At 49.2% G+C, this 16188-nt stretch overlaps 1 pseudogene; it reads right to left on the bottom strand.

Annotated features, from left to right (window-relative positions):
- Nucleotides 1-15765, bottom strand: part of LOC125516572 — a 42702-nt pseudogene extending 26937 nt beyond the window's left edge.
- Between the last annotated feature and the right edge of the window lie 423 nt (nt 15766-16188).

Raw genomic sequence — 16188 nt, 5'->3', positions numbered from 1 at the left:
TCAGAAGGTGGTGCGCCATTAGTATATACTAATGGCGCACCGCTTGTCTGGTGCGCCATTAGTGTCAATCCCATCTATAGCCCTTTTTCTAGTAGTGATCTATATACTTGGTAAAGGGTTGAAGGCTCGGCCTTATGCCTGGTGTTTTGTTCCACTCTTGCCGCCCTAGTTTCCGTCATATCGGTGTTATGTTCCCGGATTTTGCGTTCCTTACGCGGTTGGGTTATAATGGGAACCCCTTGACAGTTCGCTTTGAATAAAACTCCTTCAGCAAGGCCCAACCTTGGTTTTACCATTCGCCTCCTAGCCTCTTTTTCCCTTGGGTTAGGCCAGCCCAAGGGTCATCTTTTTTAACCCCCCCGGGCCAGTGCTTGTCTAAGTGTTGGTCCGAACTGAGTAGACTGCGGGGCCACCTCGGGGAAACTTGAGGGCTGGTTTTACTCGTAGGATGTCTCATCCGGTGTTGCCCTGAGAACGAGATATGTGCAGCTCCCATCAGGATGTCGGCGCATCGGGCGGCTTTGCTGGACTTGTTTTACCATTGTCGAGGATGTCTTGTAGAACCGGGATACCGAGTCTGATCGGAATGTCTCGGGAGGAGGTCTACTCCTTCGTTGACCGTGAGAGCTTGTCATGGGCTAAGTTGGGACACCCCTACAGGGATTTGAACTTTCGAAAGCCGTGCCCGCGGTTATGGGCAGATCGGAATTTGTTAACGTCCAGTTGTAGAAAACCTGAAGTCGACCTTAATTAAAAATGCATCAACCGCGTGTGTAACCGTGATGGTCTCTTTCCGGCGGAGTCCGGGAAGTGAACACGGTTGTTGGAGTTATGCTTGACGTAGGTTGTTCTAGGATCACTTCTTGATCATAGTTTATCGACCGTACTTTTTCCTTCTCTTCTCGCTCTCATTTGCGTATGTTAGCCACCATATATGCTAGTCGCTTGCTGCAGCTCCACCTCATACCTTTTACCCTACCTATAAGCTTAAATAGTCTTGATCGCGAGGGTGCGAGATTGCTGAGTCCCCGTGATTCACAGATACTTCCAAAACCAGTTTGCAGGTGCCGATGAGACCGTGCAGATGATGCAACCAAGCTCAGGAGGAGCTCGATGAAGATCTTGTCCTTTGTGTTGTTTCGTTCTAGTTGTTCAGTAGTGGAGCCCAGTTGGGGTCGATCGGGGACCTTGTCGCATTTGGGGTTCTTCTTTTATTTTGGTTCCGTAGTCGGACCTTGATTGTATCTGGATGATGTAATGTTTTATTCATGTAATTGTGTGAAGTGGCGATTGTAAGCCAACTATGTATCTCTTTCCCTTATTATATTACATGGGTTGTGTGAAGATTACCTCACTTGCGACATTGCTTTCAATGCGGTTATGCCTCTAAGTCGTGCTTCGACACGTGGGAGATATAGCCGCATCGAGGGCGTTACAAGTTGGTATCAGAGCCTTCCCCGACCTTAGGAGCCCCATTGCTTGATCGTTTTTAGCGGCCGAGTTGTGTCTAGAAAAATGTTTTGAGTCTTTAGGAATTATATATCGGAGAGTTTAGGAATTCTTTTACTTCCCAGTCTCCTCATCGCTCTGGTAAGGCATCCTGACGTAGAGTTTTGACTCTTCTCTTCTCAAATTTCACTAAAAAAAATTTAGGATCACGCGGGTATCTTGGAATTGTTCCGATGGTTTTATGATGAGAACATTGTCTTGGTGCCTCCTGTCAGGGGTTTAGTGGAAGTGTCCCGGGGAGTTGAGCTCTGAGGTGTTGTCATCATAATTTTATCGTTGCAGTTCTGGAATACCTGAGTTTAGTACGCCAACATCGAAAATCTCTTTTATGCTGTTCGTTGGTGAGATAACCTCGACGCCACCCAGTACTGGGGCGGGAGTTCGGGAGTATCGCCATAACTTGTATAACGGATGCTTTTCGAAGGTTGAGGTAGATGATTTCCGAAGGTTTCTTGGTTATGTGTTGAAGGATGGATACAGCTGGATGTAGGATTTGTTAGTTCGGGTGAGATATTATGCTTCCCATGTATCCCCAACACCTGATTGCATAACCGGAAAGGTTCGGGAGTTTCATAGGTGGGAATTCAAGTAGCTCGTAGGATATCTTCCCGACAGATGTATGATATGAAATTGGGGTTCGACGTCTAGTGGTCCGCCTATTCACGGTCGGTTTTACAGTGGTCTCGTTGTGTCTTAAAGAGTCCTTGGCTATGCCGACTCGGGGACGCTTCGTATGTCATGTGCACTGCCTTGTACATGATGGTGATGTACGATCGAGCCCGTGTAGGCCCCACCACGAAAATTTCGGACGAAATCTCTATCATATGTTTGTTCCGGCTTATTCTGCAAGCCAATCCCTTTGTTTTTGTTTTGAGTTGTGGTATTCGAGTTGCTTCGAAGTAAAATGTTGATTCCATACCTTCCCCAAATGGTGTTCTCATATTCCTATGTGAATACTAATCCTTCTCGATCATCGAGTTTCTCATTTCAATTTCTTTTCAACCGGTGTGTCTCTCCTCAAGTGGATCCGATCATTTCAACATCTACAAGATCAAGTATCAGTTCTTCTCAATGTTGTTTGTTTCATCCATCTCCAAGTTGCCTTTGTTTTTTCCTGCCCTCCCTCCCTTGTTTTTTCTTCAAGGACTCAGATTTCTTAATCGAGTATCCATCTTATTGATGTGAAGCCTCTCCATTCTTTTCCTTCAATGTTTTTACCCGGTGTTTCTCATGAAGATGCTCTACTCGTTCGGCATTCTTCATTCTTTTCATCTCCGGTGGTTTCAAGTCAAGCTTTGTTGATCATATCCTTTCCTCGTTTCAATGCTTTCTCATGCCGGTGCAATTCTTAATCATTCACTTCTCGCTATTCAATTGTTCTGGAGTGCTCAAGATATTTCGAAGATTCATGTTACCACTCTGCTTTCGTTCAAACTCTTTTGAGGATGTTATATCATTTAAGCCTTCTAATTCAACCGGTGCAATCTCTCTTTTCAAGTAATCGTTCAACGGTGTATCTTTTGAGTGGGCCCTAACCCACAGGTCTTTTTCCAGGATCTTACCTGACTCTTCTTATTTTCCCGGAGCTATCCTCAAATTCTTTTAAAGTTTGACGTAAGAATGATTCATCATCTGTCATATGTTTTTCTCCAAGATCTTCCAAATTGTTTTCATCATTGGTTCAACTTTTCTATTCTTCTTTATTCTGGAGTGTCTCAATAATTCATGGTGGTGTTTCTCGTCGTAATTCTCAGATTTTGAAGACCGAAGAAGAGTTCTCCTCCATATCTTGCTCCATTCTCTTCAAGATTCGTGATTCTAGCTTGTTGCCATCCTCTCATAATTGTTTTCGGTTGTGAGAATTCTTTCCACCTATCTGGAGCAATTCAAGAGTCTGTTCAGTTTGATTATCCGGAGCCCATCATCTAAGATTTATTCATTCCAGCTTTCAGCTCTCATACTCTAAATCATACCGGTGTCTAAATCAAGGATTCTCTAATCAGCTCGTAATCTCTTCATTCTCATGTATCTAGTTTCTCTCAAGCATCTTCGTTCATCTGCAAATTTTTCCCGGTGTTCCTTTATCTTTTCTTCGTTCATTTTTCATTTCTTACGGTGGTTCCTCCAGATTTCTCTTCCTTATCAATTATTCGTTGTTTTCAATCCTTCCGGTGGTTCGTTCAAGACCTTCTCAAGTTTGCGCTATATCTATCTGAATCCTTTCAACGAGAATAAGTAGTATGCCAAATCCGTTGATTGTCATCAATTTAATTGATGAAGGACGAGCATAATATAATTATTATTCTTGTTTCATCGAGTTTGTTCAATTCCTATTTTTTCGGAGTGGTTCATCATACTTATTCTGGGTTTCGATTACTCTTCTTTCTTTCTCGGAGTTCCAAGTTCTCTCAATTATTTCATCGCGAGATCCATTTAAATCATTGCAAGGCTTCAACCTTATTCTTTTCATCCTCCATTTCGTTTGATCATTCTTTTATTACCGGAGTTCCTCGTGATGGTTCATCAAGGATTTTATTCCTTCTTGAAGTTTTCATCGAGATTCCTTTTAAGGAGCTCAAGCATTCTTCATCTCGCATTCCGAAGTGCATTTTCTTTCTACCGTATCATTGGAGGTGGTATTATGTCATTCTTGATAATTTCCCTTCGTGCTTCGTGTTTCACAAGTTATCAAGAATGAGGTATTTTAAATTCATCAACCTCTTCGTTGGAATTATCTTGGGTTATGTTTCACCTAAAGCCTTCCCTAAGGATTGTCACTATTTATGGTGCTTTTAAATGACCCTAGTTCTTCATCTATCCTTCCGGTGAATTAAGTTTCTCGTCTCCTTGTTCTTACCAATCAAATTTATTCCGTGAGTGGCAAGTTGTCACCTCATAATTTTGAGATGTCTTCTATAAGTCCATATCAAGCTTATCCTTTCGTTGTTGGTTTTCCAACAACTCCGTTCGACCCGTTTCCAAAGGATGCCTTCTCAAGCTCTTTTGTGGCAGAAGTTGGCATTTTCTCCTCAATTCTCCTATTTCAATTATCCATCTTCTATTCTTTTGTTCCGGAGTCATTGTGATGTTGCTATCTTCAACCTTTCCTTTTGTTTTTGTCAGGACCTTGTTCCTTTCTTGCTTATTCATTTAACCAGAGTGCCGTGCCTTCTTTTCAAGTTATATCACCTTATCAAGTTCGTATTCAATTCCTCTCTTTTCTACCGGAGTGCTGCCCGAATTTGGTCTTCCTTGATCCCCTTCCTTAACCGGAGTGTTTTCTATGTATATCTTCCCTTCAACCTCAAGGTTTTCGCAATGTTCTTTGTCCCTCTTTTCTAACGGAGTGTTTTCAACTTCGTTCACCTTCGTTGTGTTCTTTTCTCGAATTTTTTCAACCTCGCAAGGTTCTTTGGTTTCACTCGTTTGTCGTAAGAAGCAACTTAGTTTTACCGTTTCTCTTCCTTTTCCGTCTTCCCTCCGGTGCCATTCTAGATCTCGGGACGAGATCCTCTCGTAGTGGTGGAGTGTTGTAACGCCCCAAGACCGGAGCTTCAGTTGCCTTCCAGGGTTTCCGGTTTTCGTCGTGTTTTGTTTGGTCCGCTGCATTTCATCTTTGCATCATGTCATCATGCAACCCGTTTTGAAAACTCAACTAAACAAATGGTATGGATCTTTGATCCATTTAAATCGAGGGAATTCACATGGTGATTCTCTTTAAAACATATCCTCTCGATATTTAGAGAGCTATAGTAAATATTTCCATTCTTGGGGATCACCATAACACACTTGCAACTTAATTCCACGCCTCTTATGCTTCAAGTTGCACCTCCAAACTTTGCCCATTATTTTTTTTTCATCGCTTTTCCGGAGCTCCACCAAAAATCCGAACATTTTTGGATACTCCTAAAAACCTGTCCTAGTTCAACCTTTTGAATTAAATTCAAATGGATTTGAATTTAAATCTTCCTATCATGGCCTTTTCTATTTTCTCGGAACAAGCATATTTTGCGAGTCCAGGAAAATTATCCGCGTGCCCAAATTCTTTTCCTAACCCTCTCTTTCTTTACTTCTCTTTAATGTTTTCCTGTTAAAGGAAAATTAAGAGGGGGATAGAGTAGCCCAGCGCAGCAGGCCACTTGGGCCTCCTTCATGAGCAGCCTCCAAGGCCCATTTGCTCCCACGCCGGCCCATTAGCTCAACCGGGCCCAGCCATTCCCGCGGCCACCTAGGCCCAGCCGCACCTTACCTCTAACCCTAGCCGCCAGGGAGCCGACCTCCTCCTCTCGATCTCTCCCTCGTGCTTCCCCTCAGCGCCGTCATCTCTCTCGATCCCCCTCGTCCTCCTCCCGACCGCGCCGTCAGGGGAAGCCGCGGCTCGACCCCAATCCTCCTCCACCCCACGCCGGAGTCCCACCTCGCCAGAGCACAGGACCTCCTCTGCCGCCGCGCCATGGATGGCTGCAGCTCAAGCCGCATCCTCGCCGGGCCTCTCGCGCGCCCGAGCTCCATCACGCGTGCCCGCCTCCTCATCCTCGTGGCTGAAGCAGCCGAACAGGAGGCCTTGTGCCTGAGCCTCCTCGCTCTCCTCATCGACCCAGGGAGAGGAGCTCCTCCCGAAACCCTTTCTTGTCATCACCGTTCAACGCCGTCGGAGCAACCCGCCGCCTTGGACGCCCGACCTCGCTGCCGTCCTGGAGCTCGTCTGCCTCCCCATACCGCCGCCCTGGCCTTGGATCCAGCGGGATCTCGTCCGGTCATCCCCGCCGCCAAGTCCATCGCCGGAGCCGCCGTCCTCGGCAACACCATCGCCGCCTGTTCTGCCCGTCCCTGCATCGGACCCCGACGAGCTGGCTGCCCCGTTGGCCTTGCTGCCTTTGTCGTGGCCAGGTCAACACAGACACCCAGAGTCCATCTTTGGTTGCACGCCAAGTACCACGGCATACGGCGCCCGAACGACCACCGAACCGGAAACGCCAAGTATCCCTACGCGTGAAGACGCCAACTCCGTTTCGGGATTCGTTAAGTACCGCTACCGATATGGCTCGAACGTCTACGAAACGTGTATCACTACTATCGACCCCGAAGCCCTCGGATTCGTCAAGTCCGAAGGTGCAAGTACCTCTCCGAACGAGCGTGAACGACTACTTCCACTACCGCCGTCGCGAGAACGCCTACTTCCCTCTACGAACTTGATCCGTCCCGTTTGCATGCTCCAAAGGTATAACCCCGAGACGACACCCGTGGACCGAATGCTTGTGTTGTATGAGATGCATGGTTGGTTGTTGTTTTCGCTCGTGAACCTTAGTTGTTCCTCCTCGTTGCCATGCCGTCGACACGTGGGAACCCGGTAACTGGGAGCACCCCACCGTTCTTCGCATGACACGCTCCCGTCTTTTTCTTTGCACCGATGTCTCAATCGAGTTTCCGGAAACGGAACGTTGCCGTGGCACCGTTTCCGTTATCGTCGCTGTGGCACCCTTTCTTTCCGCCACGATGACAAATGCCTCATATCTTTTCATGTCAACATTTTCTTGAAATTGCATAAACTTGTTTATGTCATCCGCATCATGATAAAAACAATTAAAATGTTAAATTGTTGTTGCACCAAATTGATAAATGCATATGGGGATTTACCGGATTCGTTATTTTTTATGTCCGACCCCATTTAAATTGTTTAGATAGTATAGTTTTGTTATGCTTCACCTCTTGCCATGCTAACCAACATTTAAATTTGTTGAGTACCTAACCGGGAGAGAACTAAATAATTAATGCGGTGTTTCGTCAATATACAACTTGTTGCATTTTGAGCTCCACTTAATTTGTAGGGTTGCTTGTGCTCTTTGCCTTACCATGCCTCTTTAACCCAGACATGCATCATACTTGGTTGTGCATCATGCCATGTTTATGTGTTGGTTGTTTACTTTGTTGTGTGCTTCTTTTCCGGTGTTGCTTCTTCGGGTTGGTTCCGGTAACGTCGTGTTTATGAGGACCCGTTTGTCTATGTCCGTTTGTCTTCTTCATGGAATCGTTCTTCTTCCTTGCGGGATTTCAGGCAAGATGATCATACCCTCGAAATCACTACTATCTTTGCTTTGTTAGTTGCTCGCTCTTTTGCTATGCCTATGCTGCGATACCTACCACTTGCTTATCATGCCTCCCATATTGTTGAACCAAGCCTTTAACCCACCTTGTCCTAGGAAACCGTTGTTTGGCTATGTTACCGCTTTGCTCAGCCCCTCTTATAGCGTTGTTAGTTGCAGGTGAAGATTGAAGTTTGTTCCTTGTTGGAACATGGAGATGATTGTTCCTTGTTGGAACATGTTTACTTGTTGGGATATCACTATATATCTTATTTAATTAATGCATCTATATACTTGGTAAAGGGTGGAAGGCTCGGCCTTATGCCTGGTGTTTTGTTCCACTCTTGCCGCCCTAGTTTCCGTCATATCGGTGTTATGTTCCCGGATTTTGCGTTCCTTACGCGGTTGGGTTATAATGGGAACCCCTTGACAGTTCGCTTTGAATAAAACTCCTTCAGCAAGGCCCAACCTTGGTTTTACCATTCGCCTCCTAGCCTCTTTTTCCCTTGGGTTAGGCCAGCCCAAGGGTCATCTTTTTTTAACCCCCCCGGGCCAGTGCTTGTCTAAGTGTTGGTCCGAACTGAGTAGACTGCGGGGCCACCTCGGGGAAACTTGAGGGCTGGTTTTACTCGTAGGATGTCTCATCCGGTGTTGCCCTGAGAACGAGATATGTGCAGCTCCCATCAGGATGTCGGCGCATCGGGCGGCTTTGCTGGACTTGTTTTACCATTGTCGAGGATGTCTTGTAGAACCGGGATACCGAGTCTGATCGGAATGTCTCGGGAGGAGGTCTATTCCTTCGTTGACCGTGAGAGCTTGTCATGGGCTAAGTTGGGACACCCCTACAGGGATTTGAACTTTCGAAAGCCGTGCCCGCGGTTATGAGCAGATGGGAATTTGTTAACGTCCAGTTGTAGAAAACCTGAAGTCGACCTTAATTAAAAATGCATCAACCACGTGTGTAACCGTGATGGTCTCTTTCCGGCGGAGTCCGGGAAGTGAACACGGTTGTTGGAGTTATGCTTGACGTAGGTTGTTCTAGGATCACTTCTTGATCATAGTTTATCGACCGTGCTTTTGCCTTCTCTTCTCGCTCTCATTTGCGTATGTTAGCCACCATATATGCTAGTCGCTTGCTGCAGCTCCACCTCATACCTTTTACCCTACCTATAAGCTTAAATAGTCTTGATCGCGAGGGTGCGAGATTGCTGAGTCCCCGTGACTCACAGATACTTCCAAAACTAGTTTGCAGGTGCCGATGAGACCGTGCAGATGACGCAACCAAGCTCAGGAGGAGCTCGATGAAGATCTTGTCCTTTGTGTTGTTTCGTTCTAGTTGTTCAGTAGTGGAGCCCAGTTGGGGTCGATCGGGGACCTTGTCGCATTTGGGGTTCTTCTTTTATTTTGGTTCTGTAGTCGGACCTTGATTGTATCTAGATGATGTAATGTTTTATTCATGTAATTGTGTGAAGTGGCGATTGTAAGCCAACTATGTATCTCTTTCCCTATTATATTACATGGGTTGTGTGAAGATTACCTCACTTGCGATATTGCTTTCAATGCGGTTATGCCTCTAAGTCGTGCTTCGACACGTGGGAGATATAGCCGCATCGAGGGCGTTACAGTGCTTGAGGAGGGTGCCTTCTCGGCACCCGGCTGTGAAGTACTCGATGGCCTGCACCTTGTGCATGCCCTCGCAAGAGTTCCGGAGCTCAGACCAACGCGTGAGGTAGTCACGAGTCGACTCGTCAGGACCTTGCACGCACAAGGAGAGCTGACGAGGCTTGGGAGGACGCTTGTACGTGCTGGTGAAGTTGCGGACGAACGCTTCAGTGAAATCGACCCAGCTGTTGATGCTGCAGGGCTTTAGGCTGTTCAGCCATGTCCGGGCCGTGCCCTGGAGCATGAGCGGAACGTATTTTACGGCGACAAGCTTGTTGCCGTTTGCTATGCTGACAGCCGTGGAATAGTCGACTAGCCCGTCTTCCGGCTTCACGGAGCCGGTATACTTGGGCGTGCCTCTTGGGAGCGTGAACCCTCTGGGAAAAGGCTCGTCCCGGATGCGGGGCCCGAAACAAGGCGGACCCAGCTCGTCTTCTTCTTCCAGCGCCAGGGACCGGTGAAGTCGGTCGATCCGGTGGCGGGCGTCATTCTCTCCAACTCCCTCTCGGCGGCCAAGGCGGTCACCGAGAGTCGGATGGTCAACAGGCGGCGGGGAGACTCGCCTCTTCTTGCGGGGAGGGGGAGGCGGACAGTCGTCCCATCGTTCCACTGCTCTCGGGCGGCCATCTCGGTCGCGCTCTATGGTAATGCGAGTCCGACTGTCGCTGACGGCCGGCTCCTTGTCCTTTCTTCCTCGGGCGCCGCCAGTCGGCGTTCGAGACGTCGTGCCTTGATCTCGGTGCGGGTCGTCGTTTGGCCGCTGCGGCGCCTCCGTGCGGCAGCCGGCCTCATTCTGTGCGGCAACCGCGTCGAGGAGCCGCTGGACTCGCTCCATCATGAGGCGGCGTTCTTCGCCCTCGAAATTGTCCAGCTCATCCGCCGCTGCCTGGGCGGCTCGGATGTTCTCCGCCGGTGTAGCGTACACGGGGCGGCTAGCCCCAAACAGGCTGGCGATGGCTACGCCACGCTGCTGGACCGCGCCAAGGCGGCTGGGCCCTGCCGGGGCCGGCGAGCCGCCGACGGCGCGATCCATCTTCCGCAGGTAAGCTTCTGACAAGCGTCTCATGCTGGCCAGCTTCTTCGCGCCTTCAACGAGCTGAAGGCGGCACGCTTCTAACGTCTCCACGTCAGCATCTTCCGGAATGGGCGCAGTCAGGTCTTGCAGCGCTGCGCGAGTGAGTCGGGCGCTCCTCCGCTAGGGAACTTGTCATGACTGATGACTAGCACCTCAGTGACGGTGCTTCCGTCGCTCTCTGCGTGGGGGAGAGGTTCATCGTAGACCACCACGTTGGTGGGGAACGCGTCGATCGACGCGGTGTCGGAGTCGACCAGCATCGGGTCGGTGGAGCCTATGGACTCCAAGTCTACGGCAGGCTCGCCGGAAACGTGGAGTTGATCGAGGAGGCCTGCGAGAAGGTTTTCGAGGCCGCCCGCGCCTGCGTCGGACGCAGGTTCGTCGGAGAGGCGGACCTCGCCGACAAGTTTGGCCAAGGAGCTGGCTGCGCAGGCGATCTCAACGCCGCGTAGCGCGTCGATGCAAACTTCGCCTGGCGTGCCTGGCTGGCTGCTCTCGCCAGGGAGGAAAAGGGTTCCCGTCCAGAACAGATCTCCGGACGGCGGTGCACCAGGCCCCACGGTGGGCGCCAACTGTCGGGAGTTTGGTGCGACATATGCCAACGGATGGCTTATCATGGTGGGGGCGAGTAGAACGTCGCCGGTGCCTGGAAACGGGATGAGGCGAAGACATGCACGCCGGCGAATCTTAGCCAGCTTCGGGGCTCTCCGGGGAGATAATACCCCTACTGCTGCTCTGCGGGGTCTCCGCATGATCATTATGGCCAAGTGTTTACACGGTGGCTCCATGAGCTATTTCTGGTGGTAGAAGAGGGCAAGGCTAGCTCTCTCCTTCTATCTGGTATGGTCTAGAACTACTGGGATCCAACCCCTTGCATGGGTGCCCTGAGGGGTTTATATAGGCCTACCCCCCAGGGGTACAATGGTAATTCGACTGGGCGCGGGCCCAGCCGTCAGTGCCTCCGACCTTCGACTTCTCCGCCGACTGCTGGGGCCCGCCGACTGGTGGGCCCCGCCGACTTGTCTGGTATGGAGCCAACAGGCCGCGTCCGCCGCGGGCGGGTCTTGCCGGCCGCTAATTACTGTAGCCGTGCTTCTGATGACGCAGGCTTGGTCATGGGGTCGTGGCAACAGCCCCGCCGCCTGGCGGGCGATCACTGTGGCCACTCCCCATCTCATCTTGATTAATGGCGCGTGGGCCCCGGGGGAGGGCTCGGCCGACTCCCCTGGGCCGACTCTCGACGGGTCCGACTAGCGGTTCCCCCGCCGTCTCCCAAGGTCTCGCTGACTGGTGGGCCCCGCTGCCTTCAGGCCGTACAGACAAGCCGTCGTGGGCGCAGGACTTGGTACTGTGGTGCTGATGTCAGGGCCGGCCGAGCAACAGTGCCACGCCGCACGGAGATCTTTCCGGGTACGGCGTGCTGTGGCCATGCCTGCCCTTGGTAAGGGGCGGGAGTGGGCTTCACTGTAGCCACGCCTCTGCCCCGTCCCCTTTGATGAGGTCATGGGTTTGCTGGAGTCGCCGGCCGACTCCCTAAAGCCGGCTTCTCTGGAAGTTGTCCCTGAAACTCGGCCGTGAGCGGGCAGTCGACCGCCCTGCCGTCGACTCCTCAGGAGGCGGCTCTTCGCCCTGGGGTCTTGAGGGGCGCAGCTTGCCCCGATGTCTTGAAGGGTCATGGGACTCGGGTTGGCCTACTCATGGCCCATTACTCCGACAACGTCGACTCTGAATTTTTTTACTTCTTTGTTGATGGTCACGCTGTGCTGCATTTTTGTTGACTGAGCAACTTCTATGAAGGATAGGACCACAAAGTCCAGGGTTGCCATTGTATATGAATGGATTCTCTGTATAAAGAGTGTCAAGTTGAACTCCTGATGGTATTATTCCTGCTAGATGATTATATGACAGGTCCAGAATGGTCAAGTATGTTAGATTCGGCAAGCTTGACGGAATTTCTCCTGAAATATCATTGTCCGAGAAGTCAAGTGACTCCAACGTCTGCATGTTCCCAATCTTCTTAGGGAACCCTCCATTCAATTGATTCCATGACAAGTTCAGTTTTATCAATCCACCAAGAGACGTTATTTCCTCTGGAATTTTACCAGTTAAATAGTTGCAAGAGAAGTCAATGCTCAATATCTCCAAAACACCAACACCTCTGTATTGAAGTTCTTGCCTCTTGAAGACTACTGGCATATCACCAACCATCAGTGGTGTAGCCAGGATTTTTGGCCAGGGTGGTCCAATTGATATATACAATATTTATATAAAAAATATGATGTACCAATATATTTAGGCAGAGCTATGTGTGTTAAGATGATGAGGGGGCCAATGCCCCCTCCCCAGCTTTAAACTTATTTTAGAAAAAATAATGGAAGGACTTGGATAGGAAATTGTATATCCTTTGCCCCCAACCAATCATGGTTTGTGCCCTCCGCAGGAAGAGATATAGGATCTGTCTGGTTTGACACTCCGAGCAATCCAAAAAAAATGACGTTGACTTCAATGTTGGCCTCTATTTGGACCTTGTTTAATTTTTTGGTTAGACCTAGCCGCAATAATTTTCCCTGTTGGTTTCTAAGCCAATGACCGGCGGCAGAATCCTCTGCCAATTATTTAACGCACCAATATTGGCATATAGCGAGCATAGGAAGGATCCAAACTAACTTGTCGTCTTGCTCCACCATTGCATGCTAGTATAGATTTTATCAATAGAATGCATGTGGAAGTTTAATTTTTGTAGCAATTCTACAATAAAAACCGCTCATAGTTAAACCTTGAAGGCAAAATCATACTTTGAACTGAAAATGGAAATCATATTTTAAATTGTAGTGGTGTGAAGTCGGTGGAGTTCCTGCCTTGGTGTTTAGCTCTACCCTGTGCATGCATTACTACCATCTGCCTCGCTGGCACTCCTCCGCCCTATGCCTACATGGCGCAATGCGGCATCGGCTTCTATCACGCTGAAAGCTAGGGTTTGTCGTCGCCGTGTGGTCGGTTGGAGACTTCGAGTCATCAAGTCCATCCTTTAGCGTACAAAAAAACTGCTTTAAGCATACGAGGGAACATTTCTTGGGTAAAGCATACACCTAGAACGTAGGAAGTAACGAGTGAGCTAGTTATCAGATCCATAGTTTTTGGGCTTAGGCCTTAGATGTGCATTGTGGCCTGATTAATTTTTCTTATGGGTATACTGAAGTACCGGGCCGGTGTACAGGGTGGTCCATGGACCACCCTGTCCACCCTCCAGCTACGCCACTGCCAACCATAATTTGGAAATCTGCAACGACGGTGCCAGGAACGTGTACATATGGTGTTGTCATCATTGTTAGATTTGATAGATGATGAGGTATGGAACCTGATATCCCATTGGCCGCCAGATTCAAATGATAAATTTTCCTGAGATTTGTGATATTATTCAGAATATGCCCATGGAACATGTTGTTGCTCAGCCATAGAAACTGCAGTTCCCCCAAGTTCCCAATCCACATTGGCAATGTTCTAGAGAATCTGTTCCTTGCCAGATCTAAAAAAAGATAGCATTGTGCAGTTTTTTAGAAACGGCGGAAACTTGCCAGAGAGCCTATTGTTACTTAACAATAGAAATGCCTTGTCTCTTGTACTAAAACATTGAGGAAGTTCTCCTTGAAGAAGATTGTTGGAAAAACCCAAGGAATACATGTACAATTCACATACAAACAATGGAATTTGACCTATGATGTAATTGGAGAATAGACTTATCGTACTTAGTTCTGGAGCCCCAAAATCTGATGGCAGGGGCCGTGACAAAGAATTTCTTGATATGTCCAATGTGTCTAGGTTTCTGGGCAGTCGAGGTATTCTACCAGATATATTGTTCGAAGGACAATATAGTATTCCTAATGACATGTTACCCATATTTTTTGGCAAGGCACCAGTTATTTGGTTATTGGGGATATCCATGTATGTGATCTTTGAGAAGGAACTAGAGAACCAATCTGGAAACCTATCGGTTATTCCTGTGCTTGAGATGTCAAGGTAAGTAAGATCCACTTGCCACTTAAGCCATGCAGGAAACAGAGGACCCATCTGGCAAGATGCAAAATAAGCTCCCATTCCGAACCCACCATAATCTCCAATTGATTGTCAGATAAATCTATTTTCTCTAAGCTTTTTAGACCATGAAAGTGTCCTTCTGTAATCAGACCATCCAAGTGATTCAGACCAAGATCCAAGCTAGCTAAATTAGTGAGAGTACCGATTTCAGGTGGCACATGTCCAGTTAGGAGGTTGTTCCAAAGGTCTAGAACCCTCAGATATGTAAACCTCCCTATAAATTCCGGTATAGGTCCAGTAATGTTTTTTGCATCGAGATCAAGAATGACTAAGCTGGTCCGGTGTCCCATCCAATCCGCTAGAGTTCCTGTCAATTGGTTTCCCAACAGGTGCAATTCCTGCAATTTGTCTGAGGAACATTGTCGGAGCCTCTCCGCTTCGAATCCGCTTGAGAAATAACTGTCAAGGTATAGGAACCTCAAGTTGCATAGGTTCTTCAAGTCTGTCGATCCCATGCTCATCATGTGGCTGCCACTCTCTGAGAAGGATAATTCTTGCAAGCGTACCATACCCTCCAATGCATCAGGAAGCGGACCATACAGGGCGCCGTTGTTACCTTCAAGGTAGAGCCGCTTGAGTCTTGTTAGGTTCCAGAACCAACAAGATGCAACTGGTTGGTCAAACTTGTTGACAGCAAGGTCGAGCACCTCAAGAGTTGTAATAAGGTTTGAGTGTGGGAGCGATTGGTTGGCACTTGTTAGTGAACAACCTTCAAGATGAAGGGACCTCAAACGAAGGGTGTTCACCGCATGATCCCAATCAGCCGCCATACTCAGGTCTACGAAATTCGGGCTGAGAAACCTTAGGAATGGCAGACGTGTTAACCATGAAAGATCGTTGGAGGACACTTTTTTATTGCTTGAGAGGTCAAGATGTTGCAGCTTGGAGAGGTTGCCAAGGGGGGGGCACTTGGCCAGAAAACGACGCTTCCCCAAAATACGGCGCTCCAGATAGGTTGAGGTATCTCAGGTTTCCCATGGAACCCAGAAATTCGGGAATACTACCAGCCGGGCCCACGAGACGCTTGGAGCTGAGATCAAGATGCTCCAGGTGCGGCAGGGAGAGCAAGGAAGGGCTTATCTCGCCGGCCAGTCCCTGGCCTCGAAGGTTGAGCGCGACGACATGGCCGGTCCGGTTGCTGCACCGGATGCCCCTCCACCGGCAGCAATCGTCTTCGCACCATGAGGCGAGGAGGCCAGCAGCGTCGCTGCTGATGCTAATGCCTTGCTTGAAGGCCAGTAGCGCGGCCCGCTCCTGGGGCGTGCAGGCGGCTACCGCCGGTGGCTGCTCCGCTAGCGCATGCGGTGAGGTGGCGAGCAGCACCTTTGCAGGAGGATGCATGCTGGGTGGTTGGTGGGCGCTGGGCAGACAGTAGTGGTGTGCGCACTGCACATCGGCCCTGCATCTGCATGGTTCTGTTGGATATAGTCCAGTTCACCAGCCCGTCCACGGTCGGGGCAGGCCCGGCCCATAGCCCGGGTAAACGAGGCACCCGCCCTGAGCCCCGAGCAGGCAGGGGCCCCAGCCCAGGTAATGTTCCTTCAGTAATTGATAAACAGCAGGGAAAAAGGCCCAACTCTCCAGCCGCACGAAGGGATCGATGGCTAATCAGAGTCTGCCGTTTGCATTGCACCCAGGACCATCGTTCTCCTCTATTTACTCCTGGACTCCTCTGCTTCCTCAAATCGCGAATTCCTAACACAGCGCCACCCCTCAAACTCCTCTTCGATTCCAAGGTCTCATCTAGCTATTAATGGATACATA

This window comes from Triticum urartu, chromosome 6 (assembly GCF_003073215.2).
Source record: "Triticum urartu cultivar G1812 chromosome 6, Tu2.1, whole genome shotgun sequence".
NCBI classification, from domain to species: Eukaryota; Viridiplantae; Streptophyta; class Magnoliopsida; order Poales; family Poaceae; genus Triticum; species Triticum urartu.
The sequence above is the reverse complement of the archived record's forward strand: the minus strand, read 5'-3'. Positions and strand labels throughout refer to the sequence as shown.